This window comes from Bubalus kerabau, chromosome 12 (genome assembly GCF_029407905.1).
Source record: "Bubalus kerabau isolate K-KA32 ecotype Philippines breed swamp buffalo chromosome 12, PCC_UOA_SB_1v2, whole genome shotgun sequence".
Lineage (NCBI taxonomy): Eukaryota > Metazoa > Chordata > Mammalia > Artiodactyla > Bovidae > Bubalus > Bubalus kerabau.
In genome coordinates this window covers 57741341-57759925 of record NC_073635.1, presented here as the reverse complement: position 1 = coordinate 57759925, position 18585 = coordinate 57741341, and positions in this window count along the sequence as shown.

The window sequence follows — 18585 nt, the reverse complement described above, 5'->3', positions numbered from 1 at the left end:
ACAAACAGCCCTCCTGGCTAGCCCAATTTACATAGGGCAGGCTCAGGGGGAGGAGGAAAACAACACATAAAAAGAGGAGCCAAATTGAACCAAGTTCCTCTCTTCTCTTCGCGTTTTTTGGGTCAGCCTGACCTCATGCTTCACGGATGTATTTTCCTTTGCTTGCTAAATGAAACTGAGCTGTAACACTGGTCCATCCGTCCCTTCAAAGTTTTGATGCAGCGAGACAGAACCGAGGAAATTACAAACTCCCCTGATAGTTGCATGGCATCATTGACTCAATGGACATGAGCTTGAGCAAGTTTCAGGGGTTTGTGATGGACAGCAAAGCCTGGCGTGTAGCCCACAGGGTCACAAAGAGACAAGACTGAGAGACTGAACTGAACTGAACTTAGATAACAGCATCTGATGCACATTTCTTGAGTTGTTTTACAGACTCTAAAATTCCCACCAAATGTAAAAGGTTAACTAATTGATGGCCATGAGCACTTAACTACCAGACCTAATGCAGCCTGAGAATTGACAATGTTCTTTTGACGTGTCCTGCATCTGTGCTAAGTTACTTCAGTCATGTCCAGCTTTGTGCGACCCTATGGACTGTAGCCCTCCAGGCTCCTCTGTCCATAGGGATTCTCCAGGCAAGAATACAGGACTGGGTCACCATGCCCTTCTCCAGGGGATCCTCTGTATCCAGGGATGGGCATGTTACTTCACCATCAACCAATCAGAGGATTGTGTATGAGTTGATCACACATCCTGGAACTGCACTTCCCTCTGCTCCCACTATGCCTTTCAAAATTCGTCTGTGGATGCCATCAGGAAGTTCAGGCATTTTTGAGAATTAGATGGTCTGAGCTCCTTGTCTGGTGCCTTACAATAAAGTCTTCAACACAAACAGATCTAAACCAAGGCATATGTAAGTAAAACTGGAAAAGGTAAAGATAAAGAGAGAACTATAAAGGCAGCAAGAGAAAAACAGAGTCATGGACAATGGATTCCCCAGAGGCTATCAGGCGATTTTGCTGAATGCACTTCGCAGGCCAGAAGGGAGCGGTGTGATATATTCAAGGTGCTAAAAGGGAAGAACCTGCAACCAGGATACTCTACCCAGCATGATTATCACTTAGACTAGAGAGACAAAGAAACTGTCAGACAAGCAAAAACCTAAAAGTTTTCCATCAATACTAAACCTACCCAAAAAGAAACATTAAAGGACCTTCTCTAAGTGGAAAAGAAGACTCTATAAGAAAGGAGAAATCCCTCTAGGAAAGGCAAATATATAATAAGAACTGAGAATAAACCAATTAACAGGCGGGCAGGTGAGGAGTTGCTGCCCTGGGTTTCTTTGGCAAACTGGTTGTGAGGAGCATACAAATGAATGGGTGGAATATTCACAGGGCAAGGAGAAGTTTGGGGGTCATATTCCCTGATTTTCATCCCAGCTCCATCTCCTGGAAGGGAGGAGGGATTTTGGTTCTTATTTATCTTAGATCAGAAGTGTCATGGCATTGGTGCATGATGGGTACTTCTTAACTGCAAGGCTAATTTTATTGTAATGAGAGTATAATGAGCAACAGATTACCTTCAGATGTAGGAGGTTCCCGCTCTTCCTCATCTTTCTTTGTCTGCTTTCAGGACAGGGATCAACTAAAATGTGTGGTCCTTCTGGAGTTTCCTGTTTTACTCTGACCATGGAGCCTCACTCAGTCTATGGTATTTTGATATAGCAGTCTGAATAAACTAAGGTACCAGGTAAATATAAATTTTAAACAATGAAAATTATATGGGACATATTTTATTAAAATGTATTAGTTGTTTACCTGTGATTCAAATTTAATTGAGTAAATGCATTTGTATTTGTTAAATCTAGCAACACTACACAGATTTAATGATAAAGCAGTTAATTATAACACCCAATTATCTAATGTTATCTATTATATTTTCTCAGGTATATAGAAAAATTTTGACCCTAATATTCATTTTGATTATTTTAATTTTTTTTTAATATTTTCTTTTCTGGTAATTATTTTCCTGACATTTACTCACCTATTTATATTCAACTTTTCATTACTATATTATTTTATGTCCAGTGATACAGAATTAATACGTTGCATTTCTTCACTTATCAAATAAGGTTACATTTTAATTGTGACTTTGCTTCCTTAATAGGGCTCTGATTATTCATCTGCTGTATTAAATGGGTTTACCCCATGAATGAGACAGCAACCACAGATTGAATACTTGAGGAAAGCTGGATAACTGTAATAATGCCAATTTCAAAGACATGGGTAGGATATGAGGAAGAGGCAAGTAACACTGTATTTTGTAAATTTGTAAAGAGATGGGAATACCAGATCACCTTACCTGCCTCCTGAGAAATCTGTATGCAGGTCAAGAAGTAATAGTTAGAACCGGACATGGAAAAACTGACTGGTTCCAAACTGGGAAATTAGTACATCAGTGATGTACATTGTCACCCTGCTTATTTAACTCATATGCAGAGTACATCATGCAAAATGCTGGACTGGATTGAGCACAATCTGGAATCAAGATTGCCAGGAGAAATATCAATAATCTCAGGTATTCAGATGACACCACCATTATGGCAGAAAGTAAAGAGGAACTAAAAATTCTCTTGATGAAACTGAAAGAGGAGAATGAAAAAGCTGGCTTAAAACTCAACATTTGAAGCAGCGTCCTCTGGCTTCAGTTGTACCCTGGCCAATTCCTTCCACTTTCTGTGGTATTAACAGTTAATACTGGATTTTTGCTTGTGACTGTTACTTTTCCACCTAACTGATAAATGAGCACTGTCATGTTTAGGAAATAATAACTTGGTCTGCACAGTCGGCTCTTTAAATGTCATGCCATATCACCAATTCAAGTTGGTTTCTGTTCAGTTCAGTCAGTTCAGTTCAGTCACTCAGTCGTGTCTGACTCTTTGCGACCCCATGAATTGCAGCACGCCAGGCCTCTCTGTCCATCACCAACTCCCGGAGTTCACCCAGAGTCACGTTCATCAAGTCAGTGATGCCATCCAGCCATCTCATCCTCTGTCGTCCCCTTCTCCTCCTGCCCCCAATCCGTCCCAGCATCAGAGTCTTTTCCAAGGAGTCAACACTTCGCATGAGGTGGCCAAAGTACTGGAGTTTCAGCTTTAGCATCATTCCTTCCAAAGAAATCCCAGGGCTGATCTCCTTCAGAATGGACTAGTTGGATCTCCTTGCAGTCCAAGGGACTCTCAAGAGTCTTCTCCAACACCACAGTTCAAAAGCATCAATTCTTCGGTGCTCAGCCTTCTTCACAGTCCAACTCTCACATCCATACATGACCACAGGAAAAACCATAGCCTTGACTAGACGAACCTTTGTTGGCAAAGTAATGTCTCTGCTTTTGAATATACTATCTAAGTTGGTCATAACTTTCCTTCCAAGGAGTAAGCGTCTTTTAATTTCATGGCTGCAGTCACCATCTGCAGTGATTTTGGAGCCCAAAAAAATAAAGTCTGACACTGTTTCCACTGTTTCCCCATCTATTTCCCAAGAAGTGATGGGACCGGATGCCATGATCTTAGTTTTCTGAATGTTGAGCTTTAAGCCAACTTTTTCACTCTCCACTTTCACTTTCATCAAGAGGCTTTTTAGTTTCTCTTCACTTTCTGCCATAAGGGTAGTGTCATCTGCATATCTGAGGTTATTGATAGTTCTCCCAGCAATCTTGATTCCAGCTTGTGTTTCTTCCAGTCCAGCATTTCTCATGAGGTACTCTGCATATAAGTTAAATAAACAGGGTGACAATATACAGCCTTGATGTACTCCTTTTCCTATTTGGAACCAGTCTGTTGTTCCATGTCCAGTTCTAACTGTTGCTTCCTGACCTGCATACAGATTTCTCAAGAGGCAGGTCAAGTGGTCTGGTATTCCCATCTCTTTCAGAATTTTACACAGTTTATTGTGATCCACACAGTCAAAGGCTTTGGCATAGTCAATAAAGCGGAAATAGATGTTTTTCTGGAACTCTCTTGCTTTTCCATGATCCAGCAGATATTGGCAATTTGATCTCTGGTTCCTCTGCCTTTTCTAAAACCAGCTTGAACATCAGGAAGTTCATGGTTCACATATTGGGTTTCTGTTAGTTGCAACCAAAATATTCAATGAATACAGTTCCCATGAAGCTTGCTACAAAAGAAGGGAAACATCTTTGATGTGCTTTCCTGGTGAAAGATTTTTGTTTAGATCACTCAGGTGGCTAAACAGAAAACATCCTGTGCCCACAGAAGAATAGTCTGGATGAAGAGATCAAGCCTTGAACCTTTGGAGTGGGAGCACTAATTCCAAGACCCTCGATTGCCAGAAAAGGCAAGTAACACTGTATTTTCCTGGAACCAATAGTAGTGGAGTGCTCAGCTGAATGAAATATTTGAAAGGGTGAGGGAACCTGAGAGGAAAGAAACTCCTGATGGCACTACTGCAGGGATTTAGCCAGGGTAATAATTATAACAACCCCAGTCCTTCTCCTTCTCCTCCTTCCTGCAAAGGTGTCTCCTCCTTCCTACAAAGGTGTCTCCTCCAGTGGTCCCCACTAGCCTACACATTTGGAAGTCAGATTGCAAGTGAGCTTGGGATACAGGTCAGGTTCCTTTTGCTCAAAGAGATGGTAAAGACCAAGAAAATTAGAGAATGGATATAGAGGAGCAAATTGAAGATATTCAAACACTTCTGTGACTTTATTTTTAATTTGTATATGCTATGTTTTTCAGTCATTTTCTTATTCTATTTATTTCCTGGATCTTCATTAATCAATTTTAGTTGGTCATTCCCCATTTCTTGCACAGTAATTTATTCTAATTTTCATTCATATTTGAATAGTAATTACCTTTAAATGTTTTTAAAATATACTACATTTTATTTTTAATTATCAATTACTCATACTTCCCTTCCAGTAAATGAAGCAATGATGAAAATTATTTCAAATAGCATTGATTAGATGCTATTTATTATTAGATAAAATAGCATTTATCTAATACACCTCCATGGATCTCAAACCACGAATGTTTATGTGAAACAGCCAGCAATACAATTCCTTTGAGAAACATTTAACAAAAAAATAACTAGTTTGGTCTGGTTGAAATTGAAATGATAAGGGCAAGGGTTACCAGAGCAAAAATAATGAAATAAGTTACTGGCATACTTTGGAGGTGGCAGAGGTTAAAAATAACTGGTAAAACCGAGGATAAGGAACAATATAAAATGACATAAATGACAAAATACCATGACCAAAATTAAGTTTATAAAAAGATATGTCAACTCTTTATATTTAACTTTTATTCAAATGGGCTTTCCTTGTGTCTCAACTGGTGAAGACTCTGCCTGCGATGCAGGAGACCTGGGTTTGATCCCTGAGTTGGGAAGATCCCCTGGAGAAGGGAACGGCTGCTCACTCCAATATTCTGGCCTGCAGAATTCCATGGACTGTATAGTCCATGGGGTTGCAAAGAGTTGGACACGACTGAGCAACTTTCACTTTATTTAGATGCCTTTTCTATCTCCGTGCATTCATCAATGTTTGAATGACATTAAGGTTCTCAACTCGAAAGTATATATAACTGCTTAATTTCAAACATTTATTAATTTGATATTTGCAACACAATCCTGGAAGTCAAGGAGAAGGCAATGGCACCCTACTCCAGTACTCTTGCCTGGAAAATCCATGGACGGAGGAGCCTGGTAGGCTGCAGTCCATGGGATCACTAGGAGTCGGACACGACTGAACGACTTCACTTTCACTTTTCACTTTCATGCATTGGGGAAGGAAATGGCAACCCACTCCTGTGTTCTTGCCAGGAGAATCCAGGGACGGGGGAGCCTGGTGGGCTGCCATCTATGGGGTCTCATAGAGTCGGACACGACTGAAGCAACTTAGCAGCAGCAGCTTAGCAGCCTGGAAGTCAGACAGGGATACAGATATTATATCCACTTCAAGGAAAACCAAACTTATTCTTGGAGATTGCCTTTGTCTGCTTGGGCAGTTATAATGAAATGACAGACTGAGTGACTTTAAACAACAGAAACCTATTTCATGCTTCTAGAGAATAATCAGAGCACTAGCAAGGTCATGTTCTGCTGACAGCTTTTCTCCTGGCTTGCAGATGGCTGCCACTTTTCCTGTGTCCTCAGATAGCAGAGAGAGAGAAAACTCTGGTTTCTCCTCCTTTTCTTATAAGGACACTAATTTCATTCAGGGGGCTCCATGTTCATGATCTCATCTAGACTTAATTACCTTCCAAAGGCCCCAAATGGAGTCACTAATGCTAAGCTCCACAACACCAAATTGAGACTTAATTACAGTATTGCTTCTCCAGAAATGGAATGTTAAACCAGCCAGTCAGGAATTACCTAATCAGCACTGCTTAGGTAAGCTGCCTGATGACCTCTGCCATTCCCTAAAGGAAATTAACCTTGCAATAACCAACCCAATTTTTTGGCCTAGTGTAACTTCCTTGTTCCTGTTCCTTTCTGGCTATAAAAATCTTCCATTTTGGTCAGTTCCTGGGAACTCCTTCCATCAGTCAAATTGGATGCTACAAAATATGAACTGATTTCTGTTCAAATATACTCAATAAGCCGCAGTTTATCTTTTACAAAGGATTAGGGCTTCATCATTTGAATTTCTGGAGGACATAAAATTTAGTCCATAATGGAGTGTTAAATTATGTCATTTATTTATTAGTCTTGCTAGCACTATTAAAGAAACATAGTTTTATATTCTATGCTGCTGCTGCTGCTGCTGTGGGTAAGTCGCTTCAGTCGTGTCCGACTCTATGCAACCCCATAGACAGCAGCCCACCAGGCTCCCCCGTCCCTGGGATTCTCCAGGCAAGAACACTGGAGTGGGTTGCCATTTCCTTCTCCAATGCATGAAAGTGAAAAGTGAAAGTGAAGTCGCTCAGTCGTGTCCGACTCTTAGTGACCCCATGGACTGCAGCCTACCAGGCTCCTCCATCCATGGGATTTTCCAGGCAAGAGTACTGGAGTAGGGTGCCATTGCCTTCTCCGTTACATTCTATAGGCATTGTTAATTGTACTATACATCAATCTTTACAGAAGTGTTCATCCTATCAATGTGAAAGTGAAAGTTGCTCAGTTGTGTTGGACTCTGCGACCCCATGGACTATACAATCCATGAAATTCTCCAGGCCAGAATACTGGAGTGGGTAGCTTTTCCCTTCTACAGGGGATCTTCCCAACCCAGGATCAAACCCAGGTCTCCCACACTGCAGGAGGATTCTTTAACTGTTGAACCATGAGGGAAGCCCTATCAATGTAATAACCTAGAAAATTAAGTCTGTCAAGTGGAATCCACTACAAATATTTATTTCTACCCATCAGTGGACTTCCCAGGCAGCTCAGTGACAAAGAATCTGCTTGCCAATGTAGAAGCCACAAGAGATGTGACTTCAGTCCTTGGGTTGGGAAGACCCTCTGGAGGAGGAAATGGCAACTCACTCCAATATTGTTGCCTGGGAAATCCCATGGAGAGAGGAGCCTGGCAGGCTACAGTCCATGGGGTAGCAAAGTGTAGGACACAACTAAGTATGCATGAACATTCTCAATACTAAGATATCTTATAGTAATAATGACGATTCTTTAATATTTCCAATTTTCAGCAGAATTTATTTGTTCATTTCAAAATCTTTGTAAATTTTTAGAAATTGACATGATATGGATCAAACTGATTTATTAAATGGAATATTTTATTGAATATAACCATATACCTCATTAGCAATTTATTGTGACCTGTTTGGCTTTCCTGGTGACTCAGTGGTAAAGAATCCGCCTGCTAAGGCAGAAGTTGTGGGTTTGATCCCTGGGTCAGGAAGATGCCCCAGAGAGGGAAATGTCAACCCACTCCAGTATTCTTGCCTGGGAAATCCCATGGACAGAAAAGCCTGGCAGGCTACAGTCCATGGAGTTGCAAAAGAGTAGAAGATGACTTAGTGACTAAATAGCAACAAGAAATCTGATTTTTACTTGAAAGAAACATAGATGGCTAGAATGATAAAGAGATGATAGGCAGAGATAGTTAGATATGATAAACCCCACCCATATTTGGGAAAATGTGCTGAATATTGTACCCAAATATTCCTTCTTCAACAATGAAGCATTAGAGTCTAAAAGGAAGGTTAACTAGGATAATAAAGTAAAATGGTGTCATTGAGTCAGCTCTGTAAAATTTGAATAAATGTATCAAGCTAAATTTTAGATAACTCTAAAGGCATTAAATGCAGAAATAAAGGATTCTGTTAGCTACCATCACACAGTTTTAAATATGTTTACATTGTTGCTGTAAAAATTTGAAGCCATACACAATTCTTTCTTAACTACAGAATTCTGAAAAAAATCTAATGGAGTAAGTAAAAATGTTTTCAAGTTATTATTATGGATAATAGTTTATCACTAATTTGTTCTGGAAAAAGATGGTAACATATGATAAAACAAATTATACCTTTTAAGAAGTTTGAAGTATTCTTTATGTGCCTTAATGAAGTTTGAAATAAAACATCATGCTGATTATAGTGAAAGCTGTGATATATTGATTGACTCCAGCATGCCATTCTATTATGGTCTGAATGTAGTAATAAATGAAAGACCAATTATGATTATGATTACATGTAGTTGATTTTGTATATAATGTATCTCCTGGTATTCTCCAGTTAACTAAATTTTATTTTCATGACATTTTAGAAGCAAAGCCAGCACTACAATCCAGTTATTGATAAATGGAAATAATAGAAAGTGTAAGGAAAAAAATCACATATCCATGAGTAAAAATTTCCAAACTCCAGACAGTTGAGAAGACAAGATAGAAGACATAGCTTAAGTTTCCTTTTATAATTGAAGAATTGCTATATTAAATATGACCTACTACATCCACTGAATAGTCAGTTCCTTTTAATGTTAAACTGGGCCTATCTGGGGTATAAGTATCATTATACATGAGTCATTTTCTTTCAGAAGAGAATTTTAGGAGGAAAAAAAATCAATTTCTATGGTATTCTTGGGAATTTTAAAATATTAACCTCAAAATACTGACTCTGAGAAAATATTTTCTCAGAAAAGTGAGAAAATAATCTTAAATTTCACATGGATTTAGGTTAATTTTACATCATAATTCATTGTATTTTTCTTTTCATATCTGATAGCTCATAAGTATCACCTGTTTCAGGAGAAACTGAATATATTTTACTTTCAATTCCAAGGGTTTCTTTCTTTATCACAACACTGCTTGGTAGTTCAATCTTGTAATATTGCTTGGCTTTGTTATTTGTTATCTTCACTGATAGCTCAGTTGGTAAAGAATCTGCCTGCAATGTGGGAGACCCCAATTCAATTCCTGGGTCGGGTAGGGAAGATCCGCTGGAGAAGGGATAGGTGACCCATTCCAGTATTCTAGGGCCTCCCTTGTGTTCAGCTGGTAAAGAATCCGCCTGCAATGTGGGAGACCTGGGTTTGATCCCTGGGCTGGGAAGATTCCCCAGATAAAGGAAAGGCTATCTACTCCAGTATTCTGGTCTGGAGAATTCCACACACTGTACAGTCCATGCAGTCGAAAAGAGTTGGACAGGACTGAGTGACTTTCATTTGTTGGAGAAAAATTAGAACAAAGGACAGAAAGGGCATATGGAAATTATTTAAACCTGTTATTTAAAGTTTGATTTTTTAAACTGAAATTACTAATATTAATATAATGTTATGTTAAATTAAAAAAAATGGTAAATTACAAATTCATCAAAAGAATTTCTTTCAAAGCTGCAATAAGCTCTGAAAATAGGGTCTTTAATAGGGATTCTTACATTACATTTAACTAGACAATTTTAAATTGAATTTTCATAGTAAACTATTTTCCCCTAACCAATGGAACCAGTCAATTCAGATTCAGTTACTCAGGTTTTTTTCATTGCAGTTCATTCTCTCTTCAAAAATGTTTTTAAAGCCTTTAAATGTTAGTTGTTGATGGTTTAAGTTGCAATACATGCTTTGATTTTAAAATAGGATAAGGTTAGCAAAGTCAATTTCTACCCTTAAATCACAAAAGCATATCTGTATCTAAGTGTGCTGCATTTAATGTAGGTCTTAAACCTGATAGCAAAATGTGGGATAATTTTGATACATATTCATGAGATGACATATGATGATTTAACTTAGTTAAAAAGATACAGCTTCCATTTTCACAAAGCAGTTGGAAGTTTGGGCTTTATTCATATTGATACTAATGACAACTACAACCTGAGTAGTTTGTATTCCTCTGACCTACTGGGCAAAGCAATTAAGCAAAAAGGAGTTAAAAAGCCAACTCAATTTGATCCAATTTTTTAACAAAGTCTCCAGTTAACATTACTTCATAAACTATAAGTATAGTTGGCTGATTTACCTTTTACTCATCAACTTGAAACAGGAAAATTTTACAAAAATCACCAAGATTCTTACAAAAGTTGATATTAGTTTCCTAATGAAATATGGACAGAAGAAGTTAATTTAACATCAATGCAATTTTATATAGTTGTGATTGCCAGGCTCGTCTGTCTGAAACACCCTTTTGTTTTCTAATAGTGTATTTTTAAATAGAGGTTAAAATTGAAGTATGAGTTGATTTTTTTTTTTATGAGTTGATATTAAGAAAAAAATGTAAGCATATTTAGACAGTATTTTCTCCTCATGACCAATTGATTGAGTTGCTAATGCAAAGAGGCAAAATAAATATCATTCAAGATAAATTCTGGATATAATAAATGTTACAGACTTTCAATGAGTACAGTATATGATAATGCATGTTAATGAGAATATTCTTTTAGTGTTCAGCCCAGTGACAAAAAGACAATAGTAAATAATGACATTATGAATGCAATTCTCAAACTCTGTTTTCCCATTGTTGTAATTGCTATATTTTGATCTGCCTAGAAAGTGTTTCATTAAGTCTGAAATAGCACATTATCCAAAAGTAGTTCCTAAGGCTTTGATTTTACTGTTGATTTCCTTACAAAATTGTTGAGACTCATTTCAGAGTGTGTTTTTGTTCACAAAACCTGGAATATATTAATACAAGACTTTGGTGAGTGTGACAATGTCTTGATTAATGTGATAACATCAACCTAAATTTTTCATTAGTTACACACTTGAAAATCTATTTATCAAAAAATAAATAAAGCTTGTTGACTTAGAATAAAAATAGATAGATTGAGAATTTAGACATCTCTGAATCAGTACCATTGGTAATGCTTTTGCTTCTAGGAAGATACAACACTGGTAATGTTTCGCTAGAAGAAAAGGTAAGTTTTATTTTTGTTAACTTTCAGATAAGAAAAATATTGAGGTGCTTTAGGAGAAAATATGTATTTCCATCACATGTAGATCACATATTAGAATGTGACAATTCATAAACTTTCATTTTCAAATTTTCAAACAATAACCTTAAAATATATCTTATGATGTTGGTTTTTAAGAGTTACTAAAGTGTGAACAGATAAAATTATTTTAATATGTTACTGTAGGAAAAGAACAGAAAGTAAAAAGACTTGAAATACCTGAAATGAATGGGGGCTGTTAGGTGAATTTTCAGTTTTACAATAAGGAGAATATTTAATATAACTCTGTTCTCATAAACTTGCAAAAAAGTGTAAATCATGGAATTTCAGAAAATATAAATGATCAAAATTCATACAAAGAAGGAAATAATGCATAGGAGTAATATAATAATGCTTAAGAATAATGTTAATATAAAAGCTGATCAAAATTATTTTTAAAACATCTACAAGTTAAATCAATTTTAAAAGAATATATCTTCTTTCCTTCAGGTTGTTAAAACAAAATTCCAATGTTATATGTGGCCTAACATTCCTTGTGCTTATTTGCCATTCACATTTTTTTCATTAGTAAAATTTGTTAATTTTTTTGTTCTATTTTCATGTAAATTTTCAATTGGATTTTAAAAACTATTTTACTGCTGATTTTTGAGACTATTTTTTTTCATATCTTGTGTAAAAAATACTTTATCAGGTGTGTAATTTGAAAATATTTTCTCCCACTGCAGTGAACTTCTATTCAGTTCAGTTCAGTTCAGTTGCTCAGTCATGTCCGACTCTTTGTGACTCCATGAATTGCAGTATGCCAGGCCTCCCTGTCTATCACCAATTCCCAGAGTTCACTCAAACTCACGTCCATCGAGTCAGTGATGCCATCCAGCCATCTCATCCTCTGTCGTCCCCTTTTCCTCCTGCCCCCAGTCCCTCCCAGCATGAGTCTTTTCCAGTGAGTCAACTCTTCGCATGAGGTGGCCAAAGTACTGGAGTTTCAGCTTTAGCATCATTCCTTCCACAGAACACCCAGGACTGATCTCCTTTAGGATGGACTGGTTGGATCTCCTTACAGTCCAAGGGACTCTCAAGAGTCTTCTCCAACACCACAGTTCAAAAGCATCAATTCTTCAATGCTCAGCTTTCTTCACAGTCCTACTCTCACATCCATACATGACTACTGGAAAAACCATAGCCTTGACCAGATGGACCTTTGTTGGCAAAGCGATGTCTCTGCCTTTGAACATACTATCTAGGTTGGTCATAGCTTTCCTTCCAAGGAGTAAGCGTCTTTTAATTTCATGGCTGCAATCACCATCTGCAGTGATTTTATACTGTCTTAAAAATGACTTTCAAAGAACAGCAGTTCTTAATTTGGTAAAGTCTAATGTATCAGTTTTCCTTTTATGGTCATCCTTTTTTGGTTTTATACATAATAAAACTTAAACAATCCTTGTTTAACTCAGTGTCACAAAGGTTGTCTCTTATGCTTTCCATTATATGTTTTATAGTTTAAGAGTTTTGTAGTGAGTCTTCTCCTATATTTGAATTGTTTATGTATGTTGCAGTGAATGGACAGATTTTTTTTATTACATATATTCATCTTTGTAAAAATTGTAACATTTGGAAAAAGATTATTTTTTCTTCATTGAATTACTTTTGCACTGTCTCAAGTATCAACTTAACATATATGCATACGTCGATCAGTAGGTGCTCCTTGCTACTCCATTGACCACTTTTTCTATATGCCAATACTGTATCATCTTGATTATTGTAGCTTTAAAATTGGTGTTGATGTCATAGTCTGTCCTCCAACAGGGATCTTTTTCAAATTTGTTTTGGCTGCTCCATAGTCTATGAATTTTATATGAATTTTAAAATAAGCTTGTTAACCCCTAACAAAAAAAATACTGGAATTTTTACTGGATTGTCCTTAAAAGTATAGATTAATTTGGGTAGAATTGATATGTTAACATATTTACTCTTTTGATCATTAACATGGTACATTTCTTTGTATCTTTTAATTTTTCAGACCAAAGTTTTATAATTTTTACAGTAAAATTTCTGCATAACTTTTGTCATATTTATCCTTGAATATTTCATACTTGTGATTTTATTATGTTTTAAAAAACTCCAATTCTGGTTTTTCACTGACAGTTTATAGAAATTAAATTGATTTTTGTATATTGAATTTATAAGTGATGTAAAGTTGCTGAATTCACTTTTTGGTTACCTTACCTTTTTTGAATGTTTATTGGATTTTTAACACACACACACACACACACACACACACACACAAACCTCATCTGAATAATTTCCTTCTTTATGTTTTGAATATTTTGATTCCTTCACTCCCCCTCCCCCACCGAGTATACTACTCTATAGACTCTCCAGTAAAATGCCAAATAGTGAGAGAAGATATCCTTCCCATGTTCTTGACATGGTACTTGAATGATGTCTATATAAAAATGTTAAAAACTGACTGAGTTGCTATTTTGCATTGGACTTCCCTGGTTTCAGGGGTAAAGAATCCACCTGTGAAGGTTCAATATGTGGATGCAATCCCAGGGTTGGGAAGATCCCAGAAACCCATTCCAATATTCTTGCATGGGAAATTCCATGGACAAAGGAGCCTGGTGGGCTACATTCCACATGGTCACATGGAATCAGATAAAACTTAGTAACTAAACAACAATAAAAACAACTTTACATCAGCAAATTTGTAGATACAGAATATACAAAGGCGAGAAAAATATTCACATTTATTCTGTGGGTTTAAAATATAGTGTATAGTGGTAGACATACACAACACAATACATTTAAATGCTAAGGTGATATATTCAATTCAGTTCAGTTCAGTCACTCAGTCGTGTCCAACTCTTTGTGACCCCATGGACTTCATCCCTTCAGGCTTCCCTGTCCATAACCAACTCCTGGAACTTACTCTAACTCATGTCCATCAAGTTGGTGATGCCGTCCAACCATCTTATCCTCTGTTGTCCCCTTCACCTTCTGGTCTCAATCTCAGCATCAGGTCCATGAACAGTATGAAAAGGTGGTACATTAAGCATGTTTTTGTTGTTGTTTTATAGTTACTAAATCATGTAACAACTCTTTGGGACCCCATAAATAGCAGCATGCCAGGCTTCCCTGTCCTTCACTGTCCCCCTGTGTTTGCTCAAACTCATGTCCATTGAGTCAGTGATGCCATCCAACCATCTCATCCTCTGTTGTCCCCTTCTCCTTCTGCTCTCAATCTTTCCCAGAATCGAGGTCTTTTCTAATGAGTCAGCTCTTCACATGAGATGGCCAACGTATTGGAGCTTCAGCATCAGTCCTTCCAATGAATATTTAGGCCTGATATCCTTTAGGACAGACTGGTTTGATCCCCTTGCAGTAAAGGGAATTTCAAGAGTCTTCTCAGCACCATAATTTGAAAGCATCAATTCTTTGGCGCTTAGCCTTCTTTATGGTCCAGTTCTCACATCCATGCATGACTCTTGGTAAAGCCTAGCTTTGACTATACAGACTTTTGTTGGCAAAGTGATGTCTCTGCTTTTTTAATATACTGTCTATGTTTGTCATAGCTTTTTTCCCAAGGAGCAAGTATCTTTTAGTTTTATGGTTGCAGTCACCATCTGCAGTGATTTTGAAAGCCAAGAAAATAATATCTGTCACTTTTTCCACTTCTATTTTCCATGAAATGATGGGCCCAGGTGCCATGATCTTAGTTTTCTGAATGCTAAATTTTAAGATATCTTTTTTCACTCTTGCCTTACACCCTCTTCAAGAAGCTATTGTTAGTCTACATTTTCTGCCATTAGAGTGGTATCATCCGTATATCTGAGGTCGTTGATATTTCTCTTGGCAATCTTGATTCTAGCTTTAGTTTCATTCATTCTGGCATTTTGCATGATGTACTCTGCATATAGGGGCTTCCAAGGTGGCACTAGTGATAAAGAATCTGCCTATTAATGCTGGAGATACAAGATATGCAGATTAGTTCCTGGGTTAGGAAGATTTCATGGGGTAGGAAATGGCATACCACTAAAGTATTCTTGTCTGTAAAACTCCATGGGCATAGGAACCTGGTGGGCTGAAGTTTACAGGTTTGAAAGGAGTTGGACATGACAGAGACTGAGTACATGGAGTACGCTCTGCATATACTGATAAGTTAAATAAGCAGGGTGACAATATAGAATCTTGACATACTCTTTCCCAATTTGGAACCAGTCCATTGTTCCATATTCGGTTGTGATAATAAGCATATTTATAATCAATTAGTTTGTAAAACAACAAAATTCGTAAAGCGATGGGAATACCAGACCACCTTACTTGCCTCCTGAGAAATCTGTATGCAGGTCAAGAAGTAATAGTTAGAACCATACATTGAAAAACTGACTGGTTCCAAACTGGGAAGTGAATACATCAAGGATGTACATTGTCACCTTGCTTATTTAACTTATATGCAGAGTACATCATGCAAAATTCTGGACTGGATTGAGCACAATCTGGAATCAAGATTTCCAGGAGGAATATCAATAATCTCAGGTATTCAGATGATACCACCATTATGGCAGAAAGTAAAGAGGAACTAAAAGTGCTCTTGATGAAAGTGAAAGAGGAGAATGAGAACGCTGGCTTAAAACTCAACATTTGAAGCAGCGTCCTCTGGCTTCAGTTGTAGCCTGGCCACTTCCTTCCACTTTCTGTAGTATTAACAGTAAATACTAGATTTTTGCTTGTGACTGTTACCTTTCCACCCAACTGATAAGTGTACATTTTCATGTTTAGGAAATAATAACTTGGTCTGTACAGTCGGCCCTCTAAATGCCATTCCATATCACCAATTCAAGTTGGTTTCTGTTAGTTGCGACCAAAAGATTCAAATGAATACAGTTCCCATGGAGCTTGCTACAAAAGAAGGGAAATATGTTTGATGTGCTTTCCTGGTGAAATATTTTTGTTCAGATCACTCAGTTGGCTAAACAGAAAACATCCTGTGCCCACAGGAGAATAGTCTGGATGAAGAGATCAAGCCTTGGGCCTTTGGAATGGGAGCACTGATTCCAAGACTACCAGAGAACTAACCCTAGGGATTACCAAATAGTGAGAACTCACACAAAGGAAACCACTTGAATACAAGACTTGGCATCACCCAACCACCAGTAGCACCAGTAGTAGATGTGCAGAATGCCTCATCTAAACAACAAACAAAACAAAAACACAAAGCCAGTCATCAGCAGACAGGATTACCATCTCACTCAACCTTGCCCATCAGAGGAAAAGCAAACAAAGAAAGAAACAAACAAAAACTCAGCACAAATTCCACCTTATAGGAAGCTTACACAAACCATTGGACCAACCTTAGGAGGGCAGAAACCAAAAGGAAGAAGTTCAGTATTGAAACCTAGGAAAAGGAGACCTCAAATAAAATAAGTTAAAAAAAATAATAATATTGAAAAGGCAGAGAAAACCAACACAAATGAAGGAACAAACTAGAAACACAGAAGTCCAAATAAATGAATAGGAAATAGGCAAACTACCTGGAAAAGAATTCAGAATAATGATAGTAATGATGATTAAAACAAAACAAAACAAAACAAAAAAACCTTGAAAACCAAATGGAGAAAATGTAAGAATCAATTAACAAAGACCTAGAAGAATTAAATAATAAATATGCAGAGACAATACAATTACTGAAATTAGAAATACTCTGGAAGGAATCAATAGCAGAATATCTGAAGCAGAACGATTCAATGAACTGGAATGTAAAATGGTGGAAATAACTTCTGAAGATCAGAAGAAAATAAAGAGAATGAAAAGAACTGAGGATAGTCTTGGAGACCTCTGGGAAAATATCAAATGCACCAATATTCGAATTATAGGGGTTCCAGAAGAAGAAGAGGAAAGGGTATTAGAAAAATTTTGAAGAGATTACAGTTGAAAATTTTCCCAACATGGTAAAGGAAATAGTCAATCATGTCTAAGAGGCACAAAGAGTCCCATACAGGATAAACCCAAGGAGAAATACACCAAGACACATATTAAAGAAACTAACAAAGACTGAACACAAAGAAAGAATATTAAAACAGCAAGGGAGAAACAACAAGTAACATACAAGGGAAACCCCATAAGCTTAACAGCTGATCTCTCAGCAGAAACTTTGTGGGTCAGAAGGAAATGTCAGGATATATTTAAGTAATGAAAGGGAAAAATCTACAACCAAGATTACTCTACCCAGCAAGGATCTCATTCAAAACTGGTGTGGAAATAAAAAGCTTTTCAGACAAACAAAAGTTAAGAGAATTCTGTACCACCAAACCAGCTTTACAACAAATTTTAAAGGGGCTTATATAGTCAAGAAATACAAGACAAGATAAAAGATCTACAAAATCAACCCCAAGCAATTAAGAAAATGGCAACAGGAACATATATATCAATAACTACTTTAAATGTAAATGGATTAAATGATCCAACCAAAAGACACAGACTGGCTAAATGGATACAAAAACAAGACCCATATATATATGCTGTCTACAAGAAACCCACTTTAGACCTCAAGACACATATAGACTGAAAATGAGAGGATGGAAAAATATATTCCATGCAAATGGGAAGCAAAAGAAAGCTGCAGGAGCAATCCTCACATTAGACAAAAATAGACCTTAAAATAAAGAAGATTACAAGAGATAAGGAATGACACTACATAATGATTAAGGGATCAATACAAGAGGAAGACATAACAATTGTAAATATCTGTGCACCCAACATAGGAGCACCTCAATATATAAGACAGGCACTAACAGTCATAAAAGAAAAATTTGACAATAACACAATAATAGCAGTAGACTTTAACACCCCACTCACACCAATGGACTGATCATCAAAACAAGATTAATAAGTAAATACAATTCTTAAATGATACATTAGATGAGATGGATCTCATTGATACCTTCAGGACATTCCATCTAAATGCAGAAGAATACACCTTCTTCTCAAGTACACATGGAACGTTTTCCAGGATAGACCTTGGGTCACAAATCAAGCCTCAATAAATTTAAGAAAATTGAAATTGTATCAAGCATCTTCTCCGACCACAATGCTATGAGACTAGATATCAATTACAAGGAAAAAAAAAAAAAACCTGTAAGAAATACAAACACAAGGAGATTAAACAACACATTTATAAATAACCAACAGGTTACTGAGGAAATCAAAAGGTAAATAAAAAT